Source organism: Sapajus apella, unplaced genomic scaffold (assembly GCF_009761245.1).
Source record: "Sapajus apella isolate SASKATOON/1434 unplaced genomic scaffold, GSC_monkey_1.0 scaffold45, whole genome shotgun sequence".
Lineage (NCBI taxonomy): Eukaryota > Metazoa > Chordata > Mammalia > Primates > Cebidae > Sapajus > Sapajus apella.
Genome location: NW_022436985.1, coordinates 702,035 through 728,572, shown reverse-complemented (window position 1 = coordinate 728,572; position 26,538 = coordinate 702,035). Strand labels below are relative to the sequence as shown.

At 36.4% G+C, this 26,538-nt stretch overlaps 1 long non-coding RNA gene across 2 annotated transcripts in view; it reads left to right on the top strand.

Moving 5' to 3' along the window:
• LOC116524389 overlaps positions 1–26,538 on the top strand; it is a 61,051-nt gene that overhangs the window by 23,372 nt on the left and 11,141 nt on the right. For both annotated transcript variants that reach the window (XR_004257311.1, XR_004257310.1), the window contains exon 2: positions 26,073–26,166. This is a non-coding gene — a long non-coding RNA (uncharacterized LOC116524389). The remainder of the gene's footprint in view (positions 1–26,072; positions 26,167–26,538) is intronic.

Below are 26,538 nucleotides of genomic sequence, written 5' to 3'. Positions count from 1 at the left end.
TGTCAATTCTAAGATGAGGTTACCTAAGATACTTTGGCTTCTGTCTTAGTTGATCTCTCTTTTCTACTCTATCACTCAGACTGGTGGCACTAACTGCCACATCGAGAATATTCCTGTGGAAAGGTTTACATGACAAGGAACTAAAGCCCAAAGCCAACAGACAGTGAGAAACTAAATGAGATCAGAAGTGGATCTTCCAACCCTATTCAAACCATCAGAATTCTAGATTCTAAGCTATTGAAATTCTAGATTCCTGATCCTCAGAAAGTCATAATAATAATAACCAATAATAAAGGTTTATTGTTTTAATTTGATGGGATAGTTTCTTACAAAGAAATAGGTAACAACTAGTGCAAATTTCGTCTCTATTTTAAACTCAATAATGTCAGTAGGGTTCAGGTCAACTAGATCATTACCTTCTATTTGAATGCTAAGGGAGTTGAACTGTGTTATTCTCCTCCACACCATATGTTTAATTTTTGGCCCTTAGTACCTGTGAATGTTCTTTTATTTATAAATAGCGTTTCTGGAGATGTAATCAAGTTAAGACGACTGGTGGGCCATAAATTATTCAATGACTGCTGTCCTTATAAGGAGACACAGAGACACAGACATACAGGAAAGAAGCCCATGTGACAACAAAGGCTGAGAATAAGATGTTGCAGCTGCAAGCCGAAGAATACAAAGGATGGCCAGCAATCACCAGAAGGTAGGAAGAGGAAAAGAAACATTCTTCCCTAGAGCCTTGAAAGGAAGCATGGCTCTGTCAACATCTTGATTTTGGATGTCTCCAAAACTCTGAGAGAATAAATTTCTGTTGTATTAACCAATTCAGTTTGTGGTAATTTGTCATGGAAGCTGTAGGAAATGAATACAGATGCCGATCAGAATGACCCATAAAGCATCTAAAAAAATACATGCCAAGTTTCTCTTGAAGACACAGTGAACAACAATCTCAAATGTGGGGCTCAGGTATATTCATTTTAATTCCAAAGCTTATAATACGTAGTCAAGCTTGAGAACTTCTGAAATAGATTTTGTACTCCTAAGTCTAAAAGTCAATGGCTTCGAGTCCTAGTAAAATATTTTTGAGTGTGTTAATTTATAGGCCTACCTTGATTATTCACGCAAGTGCACGAAAGCCATTTGTAATTATTTGCATGGATACATGCATAAACCTAATGAATTGCTTTGCACATTGACATTCTAGGTGTTGAGCCATTCACATTAAGTTGTTTGTTTTGGAGTTAATATCGGTTTTAAAGACAACTACATTTAGATGTTTAAAGATTTATAATTATCTCAAACAAGAACAACATATGGTTTTGCTCCTATAAGTGCTTCACAAAGAATAACTGCTTATATTCTGCTGCATTTTTGGATTGTGTAATAAAGTGGAAAATTATCAGGATCTGGCTCTCCAGTTCTGACTAAAATAATTGCTGAAGAAATTGAACAGATGCTGGGTATAAATAAATTTTATGAACTCAGATATTTTGAGATTTTCTGTGGATTCTGGGCACCACTTGTGGAGATATATTTATGATGACCTCAGTGAAACAATTAGTTTGCACTTTTCCAGGTCACTGCAGTGAGGTGAATCTCTCACCTCGAAAACACCATAGCAACATACAGTCTGAATGTCATCGGTTTTTATCTGGCTGCAGGAGGGCAAACAAACACTATTCCCATACAAGCACAGACTCCAGTCATAAATTACTTCTAAAATAATACTGCTCTTCCTTTCTTTTCTCTACTGGCAGTACCCAAAGCACAGGAAGCAAAATTTCCCGACTGAAAATAGAGATTCTAAAATTTGTTTCTATGAGTTTTGAAAGGAGAATGGCTATCAATAGGATATGACCTCACAAATCTCAATACGCAGGGTTTGGTGAGAAAGGCTGCCACTTCGACTACATTATCACGTTTATCAGAGTGGACTAAGCCAATCATTCCCCAGCCATTGCTGGGGAATTAAATTTAAAACTGCTATCAATGCCACACTCAGAGTTATTAAGATAAAATAAGATGAGAGGCCACCAAAATGGAGAGAAGAATACAATTATGTTTTTAAATATCAGACACTTAACTAGAGGGCAATTCTTGATGTATTATGATTACTGCATATTTAGGCAAAAGGAGTGGGCATGCAGCAAAAGCTGTGATTCACATGTGGGCTTCAGTTAAGGCCACCAAAGAGCATCAAGGGAACAAGATACAGGAGGAGGAAGATAATTAGAACTTATTCTTAACTTACCTTAATTGCCAAACCTTTATTGGTAGCAGATGGTAGGTGAGTAGGAATTTTGGGAAATCACTACCTTTTTGACATTAGCTCCAATTAAGAAGTCTTTCTCAGCTATCAAGACAAACTTTGAAATTATCGTATGTTCTCAGGTCAATATTAACTTGGAAAGTTTAATGAAATCTGTTTTCCTTCTGCCTATCATTTACTCTCACTATTTCCATCTGTTCTAAGGTGAAAAGATAAACTTTTCAGTGATTCTATTCCAGGCTGCATACTCAAAGGCCCTCAGTGACTCATAAGTATTACTTCTCATTGGATAACTTTTAAGGGATAACTATCCTAACTGTACCATTAAAACAGACCTGGGAGAATGGAAACAGGCTCCAAAATGTCAGATGACCGTTATGTCACAGCAAGGGAATTTGATACAAAATGACGACACAAAACATTACTACTTACTATACATGAATGCAGTACTATGTGGAAGAAGAAAACCATCCCAGGCAAATGCAACAGCAGTGTAGAACAGTTGAAGACTTTTGTATATCTCTTCACAACTCACATACTCAGCAGGATCTCGGTAAGACAATTGCTCTGCAAAAAGCAATTAGATATGTCTGATATAGGCATCTGATAAATGTGTCTGGAAAAAAAAATAACCTCACAGAACTTGATGACTTTGACAGCTTCTCTTTATATAGAGCATTTGCCACTTACTCTATGGCAGTGATTCTCAAAATGTGGTTCTCAAACAAGCAGCACCAGCATCACCTGGGAAGTTATTAAAAATTCAGATGCTCCAGCCTCACCACAGATGCAGTGAATCAGAAGCGTTCATGGTGGGTCTCAGAAATCCGTGTTTTAACACACCCTCCAGTATTTCTTTTTTGCTGTTTTGTTTTTGAAACAGAGTTTTATTCTGTTGCCTGGGCTGGAGTACAGTAGCTCAATCTTGGCTCACTGCAACCTCCAACTCCTGGGCTCAAGTGACTTTCCTGCCTCAGCCTCCTGAGTAGCTGGGATTATAGGCCCCTGCCACCATGCCTGGCTAATTTTGTATTTTCTGTAGAAATGGGGTTTCACCATGTTTGCCAGGCTGGTGTTGAACTCTTGACCTCAAGTGATCCACCCACCTTGGCCTCCCAAAGTGCTGGGATTACAGGTGTGAACCACCACACCCGGCCTAAGCCTTCCAGTATATCTAACGCAAATTAATGATTTAAGCTACGACATTAGGAAGAGACACTGGTTGCTGGATAATGCCAAGGACCATACTATTTTCTTTATAAGCATTATGTCAGTTAAACATTATGATAACCATGCAAAATATATTCTTTCATTACCCCCATTGCAGAGGTAACGAATCAGAGGCCTATAAATGAAAAGTAACTTGGTTACAGTCTCAGAGCTAACACATGGAAACTAGGTTTCTAAACAACCTTCTGAATAGTCTAATTCTCATACTCTTAGCTTCTGAAGAGTACCCAAGCAGAAAAGGACAAGAAAAGAACTTCCCTAGTTTTGTGTGAAGATATACAATAGAAGTACAGAAACATCAGCTGAAGGCCCAATATACAGAGGCTACATAAAATTTTTCTGGGAGTCAGAAATTGACCCAATGCTTAAAAAAAATGACCACTCTTAATGAAATGAAAGCTTCGATGCTATGAAATAAAATAGCTGTACCATTTAAAAATATAATGCAATAAGTGTTTTCCAAAGTCTCAGTTAAGAAGTAACTAATCTAAAACATAGTTTATCTGCTATAATCTTGGAAATTGTAGCCGCTAGCTAGGGCATTCTGTCTTCATTCTATCTAATGACCACAGGAAGGTTATATGTAGTCTAGCTTCCCTTAGGACCATCTTTAACACGCTTTATTTCTGTGCTAAACATTTAGTTAAAAAAAAAAGAGTGAATGATGGTCATACTATGTAAAAACCACTTTGGCATTTGTTTTATGGATTTGTGTCAAGAAAATGTTGAAAAGATTATTCAACATTCCTCTAAGGACCCACATTAAACAAGACTTTAATATTACTTTTCCATAAATATGATTCATGGTGAGTCATAATATCTGCACAATTTTAGTGAATCTTCCAGGAAACATTGTTTTGCTGTCCAGTAGGTCTGTAAATACTAGACTGCACCTAGTTATACTTGTGTCTCCATTGAACGTCCTCTCAGAGTCTTTAGCATACTAATGTGCTTTGTGAATTTCCAGGGGAGTCATAGCATAGATAAAGTTTCCTAAATTTTTTCAGCTATGGAATCTCTTTTTGGAGGATCACTGTGAGAGACTAGGATTCTCTGGAATAAGTACTAGAACATATTTTTATGACTAAATATCAGGATTTTCTGAGCTATCATTTTCTGAGCTATGCTCCTTTTTTGTCCTATAGTCTAGAACTCAGAATCAAGTCAAACGTTCTGTTGTGCAAACAGCACAGTTTAGGGAAAAAAGAATTACTTCCAAAACATGTCTACCTGGACTCAAATCCCAGTTCTGCCATTTGTTAATTGTGTGACTATAGCAAGATACTCAACTCTCTGTGCCTCAGTTCTCTTATCTGGGAAATAAGATTTTTAAATAAGAGCAGATTTTTGGGGTTGTGCTGATGATTAAAAACTGCAAAGTGTTTAGAAGAGTATCTGGTCAATAGTAAATCCTACATAAATATTTGTTAACTAGCAATTAAACTATTGTGGCTAGTATTATTGCTCTCTCCTGCATGTCAGCATCTATTTCTGTTTTATCAGTTTCATGTATCTGAGTCACTTGTGGATGGCATACTTTTAAAGAACTATATAAATGATAGCACAAGGACTATATGAATGATAGCATGAGGACATTATTTCAAAATGAAACAGGTTGAATAAGAAGCAACATTCAAAATAAACCTCATCAGTCAGTATGCCTGAAAACAGTTCAGGAAAATAAGTGACCTATCAGTTTAATGTGAACATAGTTGATGGAGTCCTTTCAGTGGATCTGGCTGGTCATTGGTAGTTGCCAGCTTTGTGACACCCCACTAAACTTAGTATCATCTAACTCCATTTGCTCTGACCTTAAACAAATTTATGACATCAACCTGATTTCCCAAGAACACTTTCCTATGGAGATAAAGACCTATTGTGAATATATGTTTTCCTCTTAAGAGTATCTTGATGTATATACTTTTCTGACTGAAGGTAGCATAAATTAATTTACCAGATTAATTGATAGAAGCATGCATTTTTTTTTATACAGGCAAAAGTGAAAGGATGCAGAGGAACCTGAAATAACAATTACAATGTTCACACTCAGATAACATAGTCTTGATTATACTAGTGAGTGGGCTCTGCTTCCATTCCTAGGACAGGCATAGACTCTTGATGGAAGAGGGTTGTACTTTACAAGTAGATCTGGTGATTAAGGCATTATTTGAAGAAATGGAGAAAATCTGACAAGAGTACAGTTGTGAGACAATAATTAAATCAAGATGGAGACCAGGTTCAGTACCTGCCAGTGTTAATGGAGATTTATTCACTAGTGACATTTGATCAGATCTACTGGGTGGATTCTTCAAATTCATTAGTTAAAGACGTAAAGTGGTCTCTCTGATTAAAGAGGGGAAAAACAATAGGGAGCACCCATAAATTACTATAGCTCAATTAGGTACAGACAGTTTAGTGGGTGTTTATTACTAGTACAAAGGAAGATTTTCCAATTAGATTAAAAGGTTTTGAAAGCAACAGTTATAGGCACAGTGATTTAGGCCGATGGCTAGAATAATGCATTGTGAGAAACTTTATTGATTAAAAAGTAAACCAGTAAGTTATTTGTAGTGTTCATTGTTTATCAGTAGAATCCCTGCTGTGAGGTACAATTTTCTTCACAAGATCAATGGGAGGACTGGGCTAATTTCTCCTTGCCTTGAAAATTGATAAGTATATAAAGGGCAGTTATATCACTGCTGAAAAGACCAGCATGATTTATTCAGGTTAATCATCAAGAAAGTGACATCCCATAAATCACTGGGGATGTACCCTGCCAGGCTGGGCTCTTTAAGCTGGCTTCACTCTCATAAGTTGGACCAAAGAGAAACAAAAAGAAGCCTAGTATTTAACTAGACAAAGCATTTAGCTTGTGAAGCTGCCATGAACTATTTCAAAACTTGGAAATGGCAAGAAATCAAAGGGAAGTTGCACAGATGCCTTTTCTGGAAGTGACCCACTAGATGTAACAAGAATAGTTTCATGGAATGAAGCCTAAGATGCTTGCTGGTAGCTCATGTGTCTCTATTTGTCTCTTTGTTTTAAAGTGTCCATATGACTTCTAGGGGTACCGAGCATGCTGGAAATTGCTCTGCTTGGCCAGAGGTTTTGGAGAAGGCATTTCATTGGCCTTAAATTATTTCTCACTACATGTGATTAAATATGAAAGAAGGAAAGAAAAACAAAGAACTGATAGCTGAGTAACTAAATTCTTCAAATGCAGGAGCTGCTAATATATGCTACATTATATTACAACACATATTACAAAATTCTGCATAAAGAATGAGATAAACATTGTTTTACCCTTAAAACTCTTGTTCTTCAGAAAATCAAACACTGTGTTCTCACTCATAGGCAGGTGTTGAACAATGAGAACACATGGACACAGAGAGGGGAGCATTGCACACTGTGGTCTGTGGTGGGAGGGAACTAGGGGAGGGACAGTGTGGGGTGGGGAGTTGGGGAAGGATAACATGAGGAGAAATGCCAGATATAGGTGATGGGGAGAAGGCAGCAAACCACATTGCCATGCGTGTATGTATACAACAATCTTGCATGTTCTTCACATGTACCCCAAAACCTAAACCACAGTAAAATATACATAGAAAAAAAGCCTCTTGTTCTTTAAAAAGTAATTTAGAGAAAAACAATATTCCTTTTTCATGCCCTTATTTAAGAGTATCCCTAATGTGTTCTTCTGATAGATTTTCCCCTTATTGGTTCCACTCTTTCGCTTCCACTTTGTGTAACTTTGACTTTCCTAACTGATATTTTGAAGCAGGAAACAGCAGTTTGAAACATCCAAAGGGCAGAATAAGACAACAAACTAGCACTCCATCTGTTGTGACATTTAGTATTTGCTTTTCCTGAGAAACTGCTTAGTGAATCAATTTCATATTGGCATTAAGAAATTAAGAGCTTAGTTCATATTACACACACACACTTCCCCTGAAACTGGAATCAAGCTGCCTGATTTGAATATCTGAACTGCTCTTCCTAGCTGCATGTGTGAAACCCTGGACTAGTTTCTTAATCTCTAATCCTCAGTTGGCTTGTCTATAAAATGAAGATAGTAGTCTCTCACATACATGATTGTTAAAAGGAATAACTGGGAGAATACATGTAAAGTGGTCCCCAAGATACCTGGTATATAGGAAGTGCTCAATAAGTGTTAATTTTCTTATTTGTATTACATTTTATGTTTTTTATAACTATAATAAATAACTTATGGATGTGATAAAACATTTTATCTTTCACATAACATGTAAGATTTGCATCATTAAACTAATTCTGACTGTACTTTTTCTATGTAGAAGAGGAAAACCTGTATAAAAATGGAAAATTCACTTATTGCTTTTAAAGTGAACTCTCTTAAGAGAAAAGATGTAATGCTCCTCTAACTTGGCCCACATACTTGGAGGTTCAGAGGTTAGAACCATCTCAAATAAAAGTCTTAAAGACACTTACTGCCTGAGGAATCAGCATTCTGCAGAGGATGAGTCAGGGTAACCAGATGCACTAAGTGTCACTTTGCACTAACTAAACAATCCTTGAGGCAGACAGAAATCAATGATCAGTAAAAACATTAGTTAAGCTAACTCGCCTGCCTGGGTTGTATATGAAAGAAAGAAAGAAAAAAAAAAACCTATGAATATAAGTCAGCAGAAGATTGACAGCTAAAGACTAACTAGAGATCAGAGAAAAGGACCATTATTCATGTACTAAGTACATGAACAAGGTGCTACATGAATGATTGCTTCTCCCTTGTAAACTGTAAGGAAACACTGATAACTCTATTATTGGCTTCCTGAAAGATTTTATGACATGGTTAAGTTGGATGTCCTACTGAGCATTTGGATTCAGCACATTTTTTGGTCTTGCTAGTAATCATGTTTTGGGGAAATTAATTCCTTGCAGAAAATAGGTCTAAAGAACTTCTATAATAACTTCCTCTACCTTAAAATGGAGGTATTTTAGCTTATAAAATTTAAAAAGTGTATTAATTTTATTTCTCATTACAAGTAAATACTATTTAGGTGTTCAAACATTACAAAAGACCCATCTAGAACATATTCATTGAGATTTACTGTTTCAGAGAGAATGCCAAATTGCTACAAACTCTTCTGATGTCTGTCCTAACAATTTTTAGCTCTGAGAACACAAAATGGCTATGGACAATCAATTGTGGCATTTGAAACTGATATGGTTCCTTTTCAACATGCATCTGAAAATCACTAGCAATCTGAAAATCAACTTTGCAACTATCAGTTACATTCTGTCATGGAGTCCAATCCATGATGTCTTTGAAATAACAGGAGTATATATTCATTTGTTCGTGTGTACAACCTTCATTTTCATTCTGTCCCATTATTTCTTCTACTCTAAACTGCAGAAATTGTCTTCTAAATGGCTCCATTGCTTCTTTTTTCTCTTTATTCAAAACTGTGATCCTAAAATCATTCATAAGCTACCACTTCCTGAGCATCTACTATATGCTGCATATTCTGTGTTGTCCCAAAAGCTTGATACAGAGAATTGAATCTAATCCTCACAGTAATTCTGAGAATTAGAAGATAATGTAGATTGGTTATTTCAAACTTTATTCTAACTTTTTCCCAATGTGCCTTGCTGAGATGAGGTAGGCAAACTAAATGCCACATTGCCCAGACAATTCCAGCCCAGGGTGTACACACCACTTTGTTTCTCGTTGCTATGTGTTCATGCAAAACTTGAATCAGAACTGAATGATGTCAAGATAGATACAGAACTGGAAGTCCCCATATTTCTGCTGTAGGATATGGCAGAGATTTTGTGATGTTGGACCTGAGAGATGTAGTGGTGACTTCTCAATATGGCAGTAGCTTTCTGATCATGGCAGGAGCAAAGGTTTCTATCCATGGTAGTCCAGTTCTGCAATGTGGCCTTGGGCAGCATTTTAAAACATTTATTATGAAGACTGTTTTCTTCAGTCCAGTCAGTGCTTCCAAAGGTCACTTAACATTCTGCATAACTCTCTTCATGCCTAAGCTATCCAGAGTGGATTATGGTAACTGCAACTGAGCAATGACCTGTATATGTAAATACATATTCCCATTGCACCTTTGACACAGAAGTTACATTTACGTTAAATTTAACAGGGGGTTAGTAGTAATTTAGTATTCAAATTGAGGCAGAAGTATCTGAACCATCCTTTTAAGCATGATATTCTAAAGTGTGTACACTTGCACCATTCCATTCTCCAGCTATAAATCCCTTACTGCTAAAAAAGTCATCTGAATTTTGCTTGTGATCCACAGCCATTTTTAATTTATTCTCAAGCTACTTTTTTGTGTTTTTTCTTTTTCTTTTTTTTTTTTTTTGAGACGGAGTTTCGCTCTTGTTACCCAGGCTGGAGTGCAATGGCGCGATCTCAGCTCACCGCAACCTCCGCCTCCCAGGTTGAGGCAATTCTCCTGCCCCAGCCTCCTGACTCGCTGGGATTACAGGCACGCGCCACCATGCCCAGCTAATTTTTTGTATTTTTAGTAGAGACGGGGTTTCACCATGTTGACCAGGATGGTCTCGATCTCTTGACCTCGTGATCCACCCGCCTCGGCCTCCCACAGTGCTGGGATTACAGGCTTGAGCCACCGCGCCCGGCCAGTTTTTTCTTTTTGTCAGCTATTTAATTAGGTTCTTCTTAAGACATTTAGAACACCAATTTGTGAGGACAAATTCCATTTGCCAGGGCAAACACAGATCGCAGGTAGCCCTGGAGTTGAAGAATAGCTTTGATTTTTGGTAAAATCTGTGCACCCACAGCTTTCTCATCAATTTTGTCCTGCTCTGTAATCTGGTATTTCTCTTTTCTGTGTTGAATATCTCACCTTCCTGGTGCCTGGGCTTCTGCAGTTTCTTCTTCTCACAGTAAGCATCAGTAAGATGTTCTGGGATTTTTACATTGCTGATATCAATGTTGGTTGAGGAGGAAATGACAAATTTCTGGCATGTTCTTCATAGACAAACTTGATTGAGGACCAGAGGTCCAGTCACAAGTAACAAGTCACTAGGCAGCCGCTTCAGGAAAACCACCCTCTTGCCCCTGTGGCAGCCAGTGAGGATGATCAGAAGGGTCCCCGGGGGAATGCTGGCTCACCATTTTCTCATGGGCTGATTGAAGGGTCTTTTGCCATGGCTCAACAGCTTTTGAGGCATATCTTCTGTAGGATATATCTAGGCATTTTGCAAAGTTTAACCACCCAGGTACCACCATTCTTGTCACCACCAACCAGTTTTGTAACAGTTGCAAGAACTTTCACCTTCTTTCTTTTCACCCTTGGATTTAGCAGCTGAGAACTTCCTCTTGTACATGGCCTTCTGGAATACACAGCAGATTGGTAATACATGCTAATTCCTCTGAAAGGGATTGCAGCCGCAGTGCGGCCTCCTCTTCTTGGGCTTTTTAGGCCTGAAATTACCCTTTTTCACCTTGCCACAAGCATCAGCCTTCTTGGCTTCTGGTTTCTTCTCTTTAGTATCTGGCTTCTCAATTTTCACCTGCCATCTTGCAAGATGGGAAAGTGTTATTGTGGTTTTGTTTTTATTTATTTATTTGTTTATTTATTTAATCCTGCAAAGCTCTCTGCACTCCAGTCATACTGAACTTACTCCTGGCCTTGCAGATCTATATTGTTTTCACCATAATTCTTTCATCTGGGATCTTTCCCATACACTTAACCCCACAAAAGTTTGTATATAGCTTAAGGAATTTATCCTCAAATTATATGTTCCTCTGAGAAAATTGGAGTGTGCAATTATCTTTTCTTCTTAATTTCCTATCTCATAGTATATCATTTCTTTGATAATTATACATATTGCATCTTATCATATTTCATTTACCGTTATCTTATGTATTGAATTCTTTAAATGTGTCCATTTTATCCTTGTGGCTAGTTGGTAGGGTTTCAGCAGAGTGATCTGCTGTTAGTTTGATGGGCTTCCCTTGGTAGGTAACCTGACTTTTCTATCTGGCTGCCCTTAACATTTTTCCTTCATTTCACCCTTGGTGAATCTGATGATTATTTGTTTTGGGGTTGCTCTTCTCAAGGCATATCTTTGTGGTGTTCTCTGTATTTCCTGAATTTGAATGTTGGCCTGTCTTGCTAGGTTGAGGAAGTTCTCCTGAATAACATCTTGAAGAGTGTTTTCCAACTTGATTCCATTATCCCAGTCATTTTCAAGTATACCAATCAAGCATAGGTTTGGTCTTTTCATACAGTCTCATATTTCTTGGAGGTTTTTATCATTCCTTTTCATTCTTTTTTCTCTAATCTTGTCTTCACACTTTATTTCATTAAGTTGATCTTCAAACTCTGACACCCTTTCTTCTGCTTGATTTAGCTATTGATACTTGTGCATGCTTCACAAAGTTCTCATGCTGTGTTTTTCAGCTCCATCAGGTCATTTGTGTTCTTCTCTAAACTAGTTATTCTAGTTAGCCATTCCTCTATCCTTTTTTTATGGTTCTTAGCTTCCTTGCACTGAGTTAGAATATGCTCCTTTAGCTCAGAGGAGTTTGTTATTACCCACCTTCTGAAGCCTATCTCTATCAATTCATCAAACTCATTCTCACCAGTTTTGTTCTCTTACTGGTGAGGAGTTGTGAACATTCGGAGGAAAAGCGGCATTCTAGATTTTGGAATTTTCAGCCTTTTTGCACTGATTTTTCCTCAGTGGATTTATCTACCTTTGATCTTTAATGTTGATCACCTTTGGATGTGATTTCTGTTTGGACATCTTTTTTATTGATGTTGATTCTATTCCTTTCTGTTTGTTAGTTTTCCTTCTAACAGTCAGGCACCTCTGCTGCAGGTCTGCTGGAGTTTGCTGGAGGTCCACTCCAGACCCTGTTCACCTGGGTATCACCAGTAAAGGCTGCAGAACAGCAAAGATTGCTGCCTCTTCCTTCCTCTGGAAGCTTTGTCCCAGAGGGGTACCCACAAGATGCCAGCCATAGCTCTCCTGTATGAGATGTCTGTAGACCCCTGCTGGGAGGTGTCTTCCAGTCAGGAGGCACAGGGGTCAGGGACCCACTTGAAGAGGCAGTCTGTCCCTTAGCAGACCTCCAGAGCTGTACTGGAAGATCTACTGCTCCCTTCAGAGCCGGGAGGCAGGAATGTTTAAGTCTGTTGAAACTGTGCCCACAGCTGCCCATTATTTTAGGTGCTCTGTCCCAGGGAGATTGAAGTTATATCTATAAGCCCCTGACTGGGGCTGCCGCCTTTCTTTCAGAGATTCCCTGCCTAGAAACGAGGAATCTAGAGAGACAGTCTGGCTACAGCAGCTTTGCTGCATTTTTAATGAGCTCCTGGGTGAAGTAAATGCTCCTAATCCTAGGACTATACTTTTGTCCAGTTTTAAGAATAGTGGTAATTTTTATGAAATTTTATAATTTTTGTCACAAACACTATTTCATTTGCTCACTACAATAGCTGTTAAATTTCTAACATTATCCCCAATTAAAATAATTAAGATGTATATGAAGTATAAATCATTCTCTTGGGTCATACTGCTAATAATTAGGAGAGTCATATTTTTAATGCATGTTCATCAATTCTGTGAGAAGAAAATAAAATATTGGGACCCCATATTCACTAAGCGAAAGGGAAAAGTCAATCTAGGAACTACATCAAGCCAAACGGTCTCTCATTTTCTTCCTAAATAGATAGCTACAAAGATAGAAAGGCTACATACCTGTCTCACAATTTGCTGACAATTCTTTGTGGGCCCCAACATCTTTTCCCTAAAACAGTTCTGTTGAATTTTACCCTGAAAATGTAAGTTATTTTCTCGAGGACTGGACAAATGACAGGACTTACAAGTCACCCCTCCCCTGCTCACAACTCACCTGAGACAAATGCATATATGATGTCTTCCTCTGCTCTATGTTAACTTATGTAAAAATTCAGTGAGCACAAGAGAGATGCATAACTATTTCACCACTTCCTCCTTACACATGTAAAATGTGGATTCAGTAAATAATCAAAGACTAAAAGAAATGACACTGCTTGTGCCTTTTATCTATCTTATCTACCCCCTTTTTTCCTTCCTCTTTGCCCTACTGCTTGCCCTTTCTCTTTTAACATATACATCCTAAAACACTCTTTGGAAAAAGTATGAATCAGAGATGTTTCCTGTGGTTTTGTGTTCCTTTTTCTTGGGCACATCCTCAATCTTGACAAAATAAACCTTTAAAACAAATGAGACTCACCTCCATCATTTTCTTTGATTTACAATTCCAAATTCTATTCTTTTCCTTGATACCATACTGCCACTTCACTTTCTTAAAGCTTGAAAATAATATATAGCAAATAATTTATCGTTAAATTAGTTTTCTTTCTTTCCATCATGGAACTGAGAAATAAGACTTACCTATCATAAAGTAGATTTATTTAATGATTTTTGGTTATACTAATTTGATATCAAATGAGTGAAGAATAAAAAACAGTTATATGCAACTTTGATCAAATCATAAATCTTACAGAAGAAAAGGGAGAGTGGAATGAAACAGGAAGCATATATTCACATCTCCCTGATAATCCAGAAAAAACTGGAAAGTTGAATATATAAGTCAAGACGATTTTGGTTGCATGTGACAGAAATCTAATCAGTTTACGTAAAAAATGGAAGTCAAGGAGGTTGAGCTTCATTTAAGATTATATCCAGGTGCTTAAACAATCTTCTTAATCTTTCATTTTCTCTTCCACTGTTAGGAATTCTTTTCTCTGATATTTAGTATTCTCATATAAGCTATATTCTCATGGTAGCCAGAGAGTCACCAGTAGCTTCAGGGATGAATCTTAGTAGTTAATGAACACCCTGATAGAGGCAGTCTTTCCTCATAGTTCTTGTAAAAGTTGTCAAGCGTACATCTATTTGCTCTTGTAAGCTCAATTTGAGTCATATATCTGCCTACGAACCAATTATTGTGACACTTTAGAGTACATAATACCCAAATGAGACATGAAGAGTGAAAGTGGCGTTGATGGTAAGAGTTAAACTTTGCAAAATATTGAAGACATTTATTTGGAGCCAAATATGAGTGACCATGGCCCATGACACAGCCCTCAGGAGTTCCTGAGTACATTCGTCCAGTCCAGGAAGGCGGGACAACTTGAAATGGGAGGATGGGGGTGGAGGAAGGTTCCAGGTCATATGTAAATTTAAAATTTTCCTTATTGGTAATTGGTTGAAAGAGTTATTGTCAATAGAAAGGAATGTCTGGGTTATGATAACAGGTTGTGGAGACAAAAGTTTTATCACGCAGATGAAGCCTCCAGGTAACACACTTAAAAGGAAATAAATTGTAAATGTTTTTGGTGGTTTTTTTGTTTTTTTTTTTTTTTAATCAGATTTAAGGTCTGTGTTGATGTTAACGCTGGAGGGTAAATGAGGCTTGTCTGACTTCCACTTCTGATCATGGCCTGAACCAGTCTTTCAGGTTAAATTTTAGAGTGCCCTGGCTGAGGAGGAAATCCATTCAGATGGTTGGGGGATCCTAAGAATTTTATTTTTTGTTTACATTTGTTATTGGGTAGTTTTTAAATGGGGTACTATTACCAAAAATCAGGAAGTTTTCCTATGTAGGCAAAAGCAAATGATGTTTAACAGACCACTAATTATTTGGAATATAAATTACAGGAAAGTCAATATGAATCTCCATATAAGGAAACATTATGTTAGTTTAGGAGTTTGAAGAAAGTAGTCATGTATGTGGATGAAAGTATGCCGATTAGATGTTTTTTGAAGAGCCTTCTTTGAAGGCAATGAAATGTAGTCATTTCAAGACTACAATTATTTTGTTTTTCTAGATTAAGAAGAATTAAAAAGACAGACCTATGAAGAGAAAATTATTAATACTGATGTTTTTCAGGTATCAGAATTGTGACTGATCTTTGCGTCATGTTCCAAATTATTTTCTGCCCCCTCCCCTGTTGGAAGATTACACATTTCTACATTTCATCATGTGACTTTCTGTGTCTTTCTATGTAAGGAATATACTTCCCAATCTCTTTACACCATATTTGTTCAAATGATTTGCTCTAACCACAAAAATGTGAGTAGAAGAAATAGTATGTCACCTGTGTGCAGAAGCTGCAAGGTACACTCTAAGTTTTGGTTGGTCTCCTTTCCTCTGTCACAAAGATAGCATGTTCTAAATAAGGTGTTTAGGCTCCATTTTAAGCCTGAATTCTTGAATAAGGAAAAAAATGTGTGGCAGGAGCAGAAGTACTACTGAAAGACAGTAGAAGTACTGTCTTTACTGCTGAAAGAGGCAGAAGTACTGCTGAAATACAAAAGGAAAGGAAAAAAGGAAAAAGCAAAATTAAAAAAATGCCTTTGTTGTTTAAAGCTATTTGAAATTTTGAGAAAGGATCATTTGGTATAGCAACCTAATGAAGAAAAAAAATGACACAACCTTATGTAAACTTTGTTAAATGACCTGGAAAAAGGGCTGCATAGTTTTCCATTCAATTTGCAGATTTTGCAGTAGGCCATTTTGAATAATGAAACAAAAACAAGAAAATTATCGGAGCATTTGCCAAGTCTCAAGCATTATGCTAAGAGTGTTTCCTACTTTATTTTCAGTATCTTACTTAATCCTCTCCAACACTCCATTAAAATATTATTAATTTGTTTACAGATACAGAGACTCACTTGCCCAAAGTTATGTATCTACTGCCAGGTAGAAAAAAATCTTGGCTTCAAGTGCCTGGCTTTCAAGAATTTATTAATTTTGGGGGGAATAGATAATACACAACATATGTATTCAGTGGTAACCCCCAAAATGGTAATGAAACTATGGACCCTAAAAATGCAGAAATTACTCTAAAAGGAATAGGAAAGAGCATCTTTCCTAAGACACCTGAATGAAATCAATGAGAACACTATAAACATGATAAATGAAATCTGAAAGGATATATGATTAAAATCTAAAAAGCCATGTGGACTGTGAAAAAATAAACACGGCCTCTAATATAAATTTAACTGTAATCAGTTATGGTCTCCTGTCACATCAATACATTTAATTTAGACTTAATAAAATTTTGTTATAATTATGTCTCTCCTCCCCAAATTCATAGTTGAAATCCTAATTTCTACTACCTCAGAAAGTGACCTTATTTGGAAACAGGGTTGTTGCAGATATAATTAGTTAATTTAAGATGAAGTCATATTGGAGTAAGGTGGGTCCCTAATTCATTAAGTTGAGCGTTTTATATATAGGAGAAATCTGGACACAGACATGCAGACAGGGAGAACAGCATGTGAAGATGAAGACAGAGATCAGGGTGATGCAGAAGAAACTGGGGAACATCAAAGATTCCAGAGAAACCACTAGCACCTAGGAGACAGGCCTGGAGGCAGCCTCCTTCATAGGCCTCTGAAGGAACCAGCTCTGCCAGCAACTTGATCTGGGTTTTCTAATCTCCAGATCATGCGACCACACTTTCTGTTGTTTAAGACAACTAATTTGCGGTATTTTGTTATGGCAGCCCTAGCTAACAAATATAAATGGATTATTAACTAAGAAAATACGGTGTAAATGTGAAGAACACATATCACTTTGTAGTGAATAACTTAATAGAATGAAAATAAGTTTGTATAAATTAATAAATCATAAAGCTATAATGAGCTGCATAGGACAACTTCAATACTATTGTTCATACTTTCAGTCTTTGAAGAAGATTTCGGGGAGGAAAACCTGAAAGGATAAAAATATTTTATTTTAAAGGAATAAATATTGGCAATTGCATCAATAATTACATATTAAGCTATAATAATCTTCTAGGCTTAATTTTTAGAATTTGCCAAGACTGTCTAATAACTCCTTGTAAATTTTTAGTTATAAAATGTTAGCATAGTGGGAAGGGCAGAAGTATTTTGGCCTCATTTAGAAATAATGTAAGGTTATATACCCTCCAGCTTTCAGCGCAAAATGGTGCCCCGATGGTGGGAGAGAGTTAATTCACATCCCAGATGCTTAACTTGCTCCCTGAGAGTAGATTACTCATTGGCAGGACACGATAATTCTTCATTTTAACCATTACCATAGCATTTTGTATTGTGAAGTGCTATGTGGTTTTGCAATCCTTAGAATCCCCTGATGAAATAAAGGGGATGACAAACAAAATTATGTCTGATTTACAGACTGGGGACCTGGGACTCAGTCAAGAGACCATCATTGGTAAGGGCCATCCCAGAAGGCAGGAGCTCTGGCTCAGGTCTCTGTTTATCATTTGGAGTACAGAAAAAAAGCCTAAGGGATATCAGCTATGCATGCAAATTCTTATATTCCTTGTAACTTTAGCTCCCCACCCAAGCTGATTCTTGGCAGCAGCCATCTGTCAAAACACTAAAGGCACAAAGAAAGTTAAGTACAAATTGCATACAGTGTGTTAGAATTTTAGCTATTCAGGGTTAGAGATGTCGGCAAAAGTAAAATAAAATACACTGTAACTTAACATTGACTCTCCAAAACTATATGAAGAAGATTAAGGACAAATATTCTTTACAATTTGCCACTATTTTCACAGTTAATCCAGTTAAAAGCACTGGTGGAGGGGCATTAGGGGGCCAGAAGTTGCTTACAAAAAATTCAAAGAACAAATTTTCTGTTACTTAGTATAATCTCACCTAAAATCCATATGAATTTGAAAAAAATTAATATTTCCACTTTGTCACTTAATTATGAGATCAAACTGCCACTTGGCATTTATTCCACCAAGCATATTTTACCTACTATCCCAGCAATAAACTCAACATTTGTCAAGTTGTTGCTTATAAAAGAATCCTGGGCTTTTTGCTGTGAGTGTTTTGAGGGAATACATTCATATTTAAGCCTGCAAGCCAGGATTCCAGTTTTTGAAAACTGATAAAAAATTCAAAATGAAATATCTAAAAAAGAGTTCTTCAGAAGAAATCAACATTTGCCTCTCAACTGGAATCTTAGGCATTAGACTACAAGGTCAGGGATGGCTGGTTAGTTCTCAAATTCCTATAGTTGAATGTTGGACCCCATTTCATGTCTGCTTTCAGCTGACTTCTAAGATACAAGCAGCCAAAATAGACATAATTTTATGCAATTTAATGTTTACTTGCTTTTATTGTATAAAGTTTGAAATTTTCTAACTCATTTTCCAGCTGCCAAGCAGAGACCTAGTCTGACCGTGGTGTTCCATTGATTCTAAAATCAATGATTGTGCTGCCGGTACTTAGAGAGCATGACTGCACTTTCAAGGCAAGCTGCTGGGTAGATGTGGCCTCTTTAAGTTGGATTAGTTTTGACTACAATGAGGAAGAAGAGTTTAAAATCAGTGCAATAACCTATTTAAATTAATGTCATTAAGGTCTAGGGTTCCACTGACAAAAGTCTTACAGATGAAAATTATTGTTCGGAGAGTAACAAGTTTGGAAATAGCTGTCACAAATCTATGACAGAGAATACACCAAAAGTGATTTTAGTAAGTTTATAATTTAATAAAATATAATAATTAGACCTAATTGTATAATCCAAATCACTGTTTTTAAATCAATTACAGATTTTTTTTTTACTTGGTGGCAGCTCTTAGTATCTATTGAGCTAAATAACTTTCTGAAAGAACAAGAAAATTGTTTATCATTATATGCTATTATAAGTAATAAAAGGGGAAGGGTTCTCAAATGTTCTTTCACTTGGGTTTTAAGACAAAATCACACCCATTTCAAATATTTGGCAAGAAGTGTTTCAACTTTAAGGTGAAACTAAACTTTAAAAGAATGTAAACTATCAATTTTGTACAGCATTTTTTTTTTTGAGTTTTTTTTAGATCAGCCACCTTGACCTTACAGCATTAAGGCCCAACATTTCAGTTGAGACTCAAAGGTTGACTAACAACATTAAATTCACCATTTTAACTGTTTATTGTGTACAACTCAGTGGTGTTTAGTATATTCACCACAAGGAACAACCATTTTCACTATCTAGTTCCAGTATACTTTTGTCACCCCAAAAGAAAACCTGTACCCATTACATAGTCACTTCTCTTTCCTCCTTACCCCAAAACCCTGGAAATCATTGATCTGTTTTCTATCTCAATGGATTTGCTTAATCTACATATTTCATATAAATTGAATCATACAAGATGTGACCTTTTGTGTCTGTCATAAACTTTTTCTTAGCATGATGTTTTCAAGGTTCATCCATGTTATGGCGTGTACCAGTGCTTCATTCCCTTTTATGGCTGGATAATATTCTATTGCAAAGATATACTACATTTTGTTTATTCATTCATCAGTTCATTGACATCTGTGGTATATCCATCTTTTGTCTGCATAGAAATATGAATACTGCTGTTGACATTCATGTACAAAATCAAATTGTTATAAAATTCCCCCTGGGAGTGGCATGACCCTCTCATATTCCTCTGGAGGTTCCTTGTGGTACAAGATAAATATAATATGGGAAAAGCCATAGCTGATCTTGGAAAGATGGAAAAGGAACAGATAAAGTCCAATTGGCCATTAAAGAGAAAGGGAAAACGAGAGAAATAAGAGACTGCTGGACCAAAAAAAGGGAGACCAAAATAAGGGAGGCCAAAAATGTGCAGTTAGGATTACTAGTAAAGAAGTATGGTATCATCTGATTTTTGCCTGGATAGACAAAGAAATAATAGAACAACCAAATGCAGTATCAGTGGCCTTTGGAAAGATACAACTCCTGATGAACAGTTTAAACCCTTACTAGTGCCCCATCAAAAGAGGTAGAAGGATCAAAAAACCTATATCTAAAAGAATCTCATCTCTGTGTTCCAGGGGTGTACTCCTCCTCAGCTCACAGATTACAGGTGGGGCCAAGGTTGCCTTCATGTGTGAGCAGTAGGATGTAACTGGAGGCCCCATGTGGCATCTACAATATAGTGAAGTCCAAAGACAAGCAGAGAAGCTTAGCTTTAGTGGACACGGGTGCATAATGCACGTTAACTCATGCTGTGGTAAATTTAGATAATTCCTTCTTTACCATCCCTTTGCACTCTGACTCACAGGACCAACTTGCTTTTCCTTCAAATGACCATCAATGACCATTCCAAGTGTTGCCCCAGGGTTATCTCCATACCCCAATATTTGTCATGGAATAATTGCTAGAGATTTAACTTTATGTCCACTGCCACATGCTGTTAAACAGTTTCATTACATTGATGATATTATGCTAACATGTAAAGACCTGTCATTGCTGCGGCAACACTTTGATGCCTTGTGCACTCTTCTCAAATCCAAGGAACGAAACAAATTTAAGAAAAAAACAACTCCATCAAAAAGTGGAAAAAGGATATGAACAAGCACTTCCCAAAAGAAAACATTTATGTAGCCAACAAAAATATGAAAAAAAGCTCATAACCACTGGTCATTAGAGAAATGCAAATCAAAACAATGAGATACCATCTCACACCAGTTAGAATGGCGATCATTAAAAAGTCAGGAAACAACAGATGCTGGAGAAGATGTGGATAGATAAGAATGTTTTTACACAATGTTGGTGGGAGTGTACATTAGTTCAACCATTGTGAAAGACAGTGTGGTGATTCCTCAAGGATCTAGAACTAGAAATACCATTTGACCCAGCAATCCCATTACTAGGTATATACCAAAAGGATTATAAATCATTCTACTATAAAGACACATGCACACGTATGTTTATTGCAGCACTGTTCACAATAACAAAGACCTGGAACCAACCCAAATGCCCATCAATGATAGACTGGATAAAGAAAATGTGACCATAAAAAAGGATGAGTTCATGTCCTTTGCAGGGACATGGATGAGGCTGGAAACCATCATTCTCAGCAAATTAGCACAGGAACAGAAAACCAAACACCACATGTTCTCACTCATAAGTGGGAGTTGAACAATGAGAACACATGGACACAGGGAGGAGAACATCACACACTGGGGCCTGTCGGGGTGGGGGTAGGGGAGGGAAAGCATTAGGAGAAATGCCTAATGTAGATGATGGGTTGATGGGTGCAGCAAACCACCATAGCACATGTATACCTGTGTAACAAACCTGCACGTTCTGCACATGTATCCCAGAACTTAAAGTATATAGAAAAAAGAAAGTTCAGGTCAACATCCACCAATGTAGAAAATCATTTAGCACTCAAAATTTCAGAAGGCATTTATACATAGAGGTGAACTCTGTCTCCAGCAAAGTCAACATGGGAACAGATTGGGTATCTTAAAACTAAAAATTTAAATTAGTGGATGATTATTTCTTTCATGAAATAATTTTTCATCAATAAAATTTTTAAATATGACATCCTTCTTCTAGTAATTGAAATGATCCCAATGTTAAAATTTTTCATAGATTATTAGAACATCTTTTACAGTAAGGTGAGATAAACTCATGAGGATATTAATTCTTCTATCTAATGGACATGGTGATCCAATCCTGAGGTTCTTTTCAATGAAGGACTTACTGCCTCAGCTGGTGGGAGAGTGACGTTGCCTGACAGCTCTGAACAGTCAGTGCTTTCAAACGATTGACTTAGCTGCAGAGAGCCACCTTGCACAATGTCACACTCATTCCTGCAATGGCCCACATCCAGTGACTGATCTGTGCAAAGGTATAAAGGCCAACTATCTTAGCCCAGTTTAGAACAACTCTGAAGGTCCAGTCTGTCTCCAAAGTGCCCCCACAGGTGGCTGTTGAGTTTGGATTACTGCTCAACTTCTTCTTCTGCTCAATCCTTCCTCCCCCTCCCTTCTGAGTGTTAATCTCAAAGATTCTTAAAAACATTCTTGATGTTAAACTGCATACCAGAAGCTATTTCCCAAAGAGCCCAACATAGCATTATAGAAAATGCATCAAAGATAGTAGAAGACTGAAGAAAAAAAAATGAAGTACTTAGATACTATGGAGTATAGAATTGAGGTTCAAGGTAATTAAATACAGTAGTTTAAAAAATGTGTATGTATAATCTAAATGATATGCCTTTCAATTTCTTTTTAATTATATTACTGGAAGTAAAAAAAAGGTATTCCTTTTACCTCCTCCCAACTATAAGAAAATATAATTTATATACACTTTATTATTGGTGAATAAAATAAGAAATACTAATAAAATTGATAAAAATAAAAAAAGTGGACAAATGAAACAGGGAAAGAACAAAATTCTATGATTATTTTACTGTACCAGTTCATTTTATGGTTCTTTTCTATTTTCACTTCCAATCCTGTTCTGTAAACAGATTCTTTTTTTTCCTCCTATTTTGACCAAATTAGACATTGTCTATAGATGATTGTCGACTTTGAATCCCAAACATTTATTCTTGCCTCAGAAAGCACATTGTAAAGTTTAAGTTTAAACGTGGTAACCATTTTTTTTTTTTTTTTTTTGAGACAGAGTCTCACTCTGTCGCTCAGGCTGGAGTATAGTGGTGCAATCTTAGCTCACAGCAACCTCTGCCTCCAGGGTTCAAGCAATTCTCTGCCTCAGCCTCCTGAGTAGCTGAGATTACAAGTGCCCACCACCATGCTCAGCTAATTTTTAAAATATTTTTAGTAGAGACGGAGTTTCACCATCTTGGCCAGGCCTGTCTTGAACTCCTGACCTCATGATCCACCTGACTTGGCCTCCCAAAGTTCTGGGATTACAAGTGTAAGCCACCATACCTGGACCAGAATCAAATTTTATACCACCTAAGCAGCTATATTCAAGTTTGAAGTTGTTTATGATTCATATATATTGTATTAGTTTTCTAAGGCTGCCATAACAAAGTACCACAAACTGAGTGGTGTCTTAAATGACAGAAATTTACTGTTTAGTAGTTCTGAAGGTTAGGAGTTGATCATGATATGGGCATGGCTGGTTCCTTTTCAGGGCTGTGAAGGAGAATGTGTTCCATCTTCTCTCCTGGCTCTTGGCATTTTGCTGGCAATCCTCAGTGTTCCTTGTCATCAGAAACAATAAGAAACCTTGATCTCTGCCTTTATCCTCACTTGGTATTCTCCATATATGTATGCTTCTGCAACCAAATTTCCCCTTTTTAAGGACACAGTCATACTGGATTAGGACTCAACCTAATGACCACATCTTAATCATCTGCAAACACATATGAAAAGGTTTTTTCATCTGTACAAGTTGCAAGAAGTTCTAATAACATATATACATTGACAGTAGCCTAATACTTTGGATAACATTGCTATAATATTTTTTTTGTGTATATATATATATATATATATATATATATATATTTGTGAATCTATATGTGTATATATATATTTGTGTATCTATATATCTATATATATTTATTTGTGTATCTATATATGTGTATGTGTGTGTGTGTGTGTGTGTATATATATATATATATATATATTCTGGTGGGAGTCATCCAAGTTGCTATAGTATTTAATCTGAGCAAAAAAAAAAAAAAAAAGGAAAGCATCTTACTTTGTTGTGCCGCATTTCTTATGTTACCATCAATCTGGCATGAGCCAAATTTAACTCAGTAAATCAGCATACATTGACTGATTGAATATTACATGCAAAATATTCTGCTATGCATTTTGGCTAATATGAATATATATGAAGATATATAAATAGAGGACCTTCCTTTTAAAGACTTTATAATATTGTGTTTATATAAACACCAAAGATAAACAGACACACAGGCCAATGAAATGGAATAGAGAGCCCAGAAATAATGCCACACATCTAGAACCATCTGATCTCCAACAAAGTTGAAAAAAACAAGAGATGGAGAAAGAACTTCCTATTCAATAAATCGTGCTGAGACAACTGGCTAGCCATATGCGGAAGATTGAAACTGGGTTCCTTTCTTATACCATATACAAAAATCAACTGAAGATAAATTAAACACAACTGTAAAACCCAAAACTATAAAAATTCTGGAAGATAACCTTAGCAATATCATTCTGGACAAAAGAATGGGCAAAGATTTCACAATAAAAGATACCAAAAGCAATTGCAACAAAAGAAAATATTCACAAATGGGATCTAATGAAACTTAGGAGCTTCTACACAGTGAAAGAAACTATAAACAAAATAAACAGACAACCCATAGAAGAAGAAAATATTTGCAAACTATGCATCTTAAAAAAGTCTAATATGCAGCACCTACAAGGAACTTAAATAAATTTATAGGAAAAAGTAACATCATTGAAAAATAACCAAAGGAAATGAAGAGACACTTTTCTAAAGAAGACAAACATGTGGCCAACAGGCATATGAAGAAAAGTGCAACATCACTGATCATTAGAGAAATGCAAACAAAACCACAGCGAAATACCATCCCACGCCAGTCAGAATGGCTATGATTAAAAGTAAAAAAATGACAGATGCTGGCAAAGCTGCAGAGAAAGAAAAATGCTTATATACTGTTTGTAGGAGAGTAAATTGGTTTGGCTATTGTGGAAAGCAGTGTAGTGATTCCTCAAAGAGCAAACAACAGAACAACCACTCAACCCAGCAATCCCATTACTCAGTATAAAACCAAAGGAAGATAAATCATTCCACCATAAAGACACATGCATGTGAATGTTCATTGAAGCATTATTCACAATAGGAAAGACATGGAACCAACCTAAATGCCCATCAATGACAGATTTGATACAGAAAATATAGTACATATATACCATCAAATACTATGCAGTCATAAAAAAGAATGAAATCATGTCCTTTGCAGGAAGATAGATGGAGCTGGAGATCACTGTCCTTAGCAAACCAATTCAGAAAAAGAAAACCAAATACCACATGTTCTCGGTTATAAGTGGGAGCTAAATAATGAGAACTCATGAACATAGAAAGGGGAACAACAGACACTGGGGCCTACTTGAGGATGGAGGATGGGAGGAGAAAGGATCAGAAAAAACATCTAGTGGTACTAGGCTTAGTACCTGAGTGATGAAATAATCTGTACAACAATCCCCTGTAACACAAGTTTACCTATATAGCAAACCTGCAAATGTACCCCTGAACCTAAAGAAAAATATTTAAAAAAAAACACACCCCAAGGATACAAAAGCATTTAAGTTTACTGTCTGTGGTTTAAGAAAAATTTTATACAGTTGTTCAGTTTTGCCCACATCTCATCATTGCAAAATTTGTTTGTACTCTGAGGGCTTAAAGTCGTAAAAATTCCTTGAATCCTGAAATTCTATGGATTTATAACATTAATTACATTGAGAATGATGGTAATAGAACAAGCAGTAATCAACTGTTAAATTTAAAACCTTTTTTATTGTGGTTTAAATAAAATAAAATAATGATCCATTTGCACAAAGTTTTAAATAATGGTGAACTTCTTTGCTGCTCTAAGATTAACAGTTATATTTATTTGACACTCAAGAAAAATTATCCCGAGGTATCAACTTCATGGCTTTAGTTGAGAGTGAAGTTTTAGGCATAGACTCTACTCGGGGTAAGTAACTTTCTGCTAAATAGAAACTTTTTTTTTTTCTGGTTTAAATAGAAAACAAATAATGATCTATTTGCAAAAAGTTTTAAATTGTAAAACTTCTTTGTTGCTCTCAGATCAGCAGTTACATTTGTTTGACACTCAAGAAAAATTATTCCAAGGTATCAACTTCATGGCTTTAGAGAGTGAAGTTTCAGGCATAGAATCTGGGTAAGTAACTTTCTGCTAAAAGTTTTCTCTGTGACCCCCTTACCAAAAAAACACTCAATTAATTACTATTCTTACATTTTTTAAAAAAAGCATGATAAATGCTATACTCAATTTGTTGTGTCATGATTGTTTAAAAAAGAATAATAATGTAGGCAAGGAGGAACCGCTCTAAAAAAGTGGGCTTGTGTCACGTTCTACACAATGCTATAGATTACCTAGATCCTACTGACTTCTAAAGCAATTTACAAGATTAACTTTAAAATGAGATAATTTTTATTTTTGGAATAGTGTCTTTTTATAAATCATTTTGCTATCAGATTTAAGACATATATTTAAACTCAGAGAAGATAAATTTGGCATTGAACTTTTATC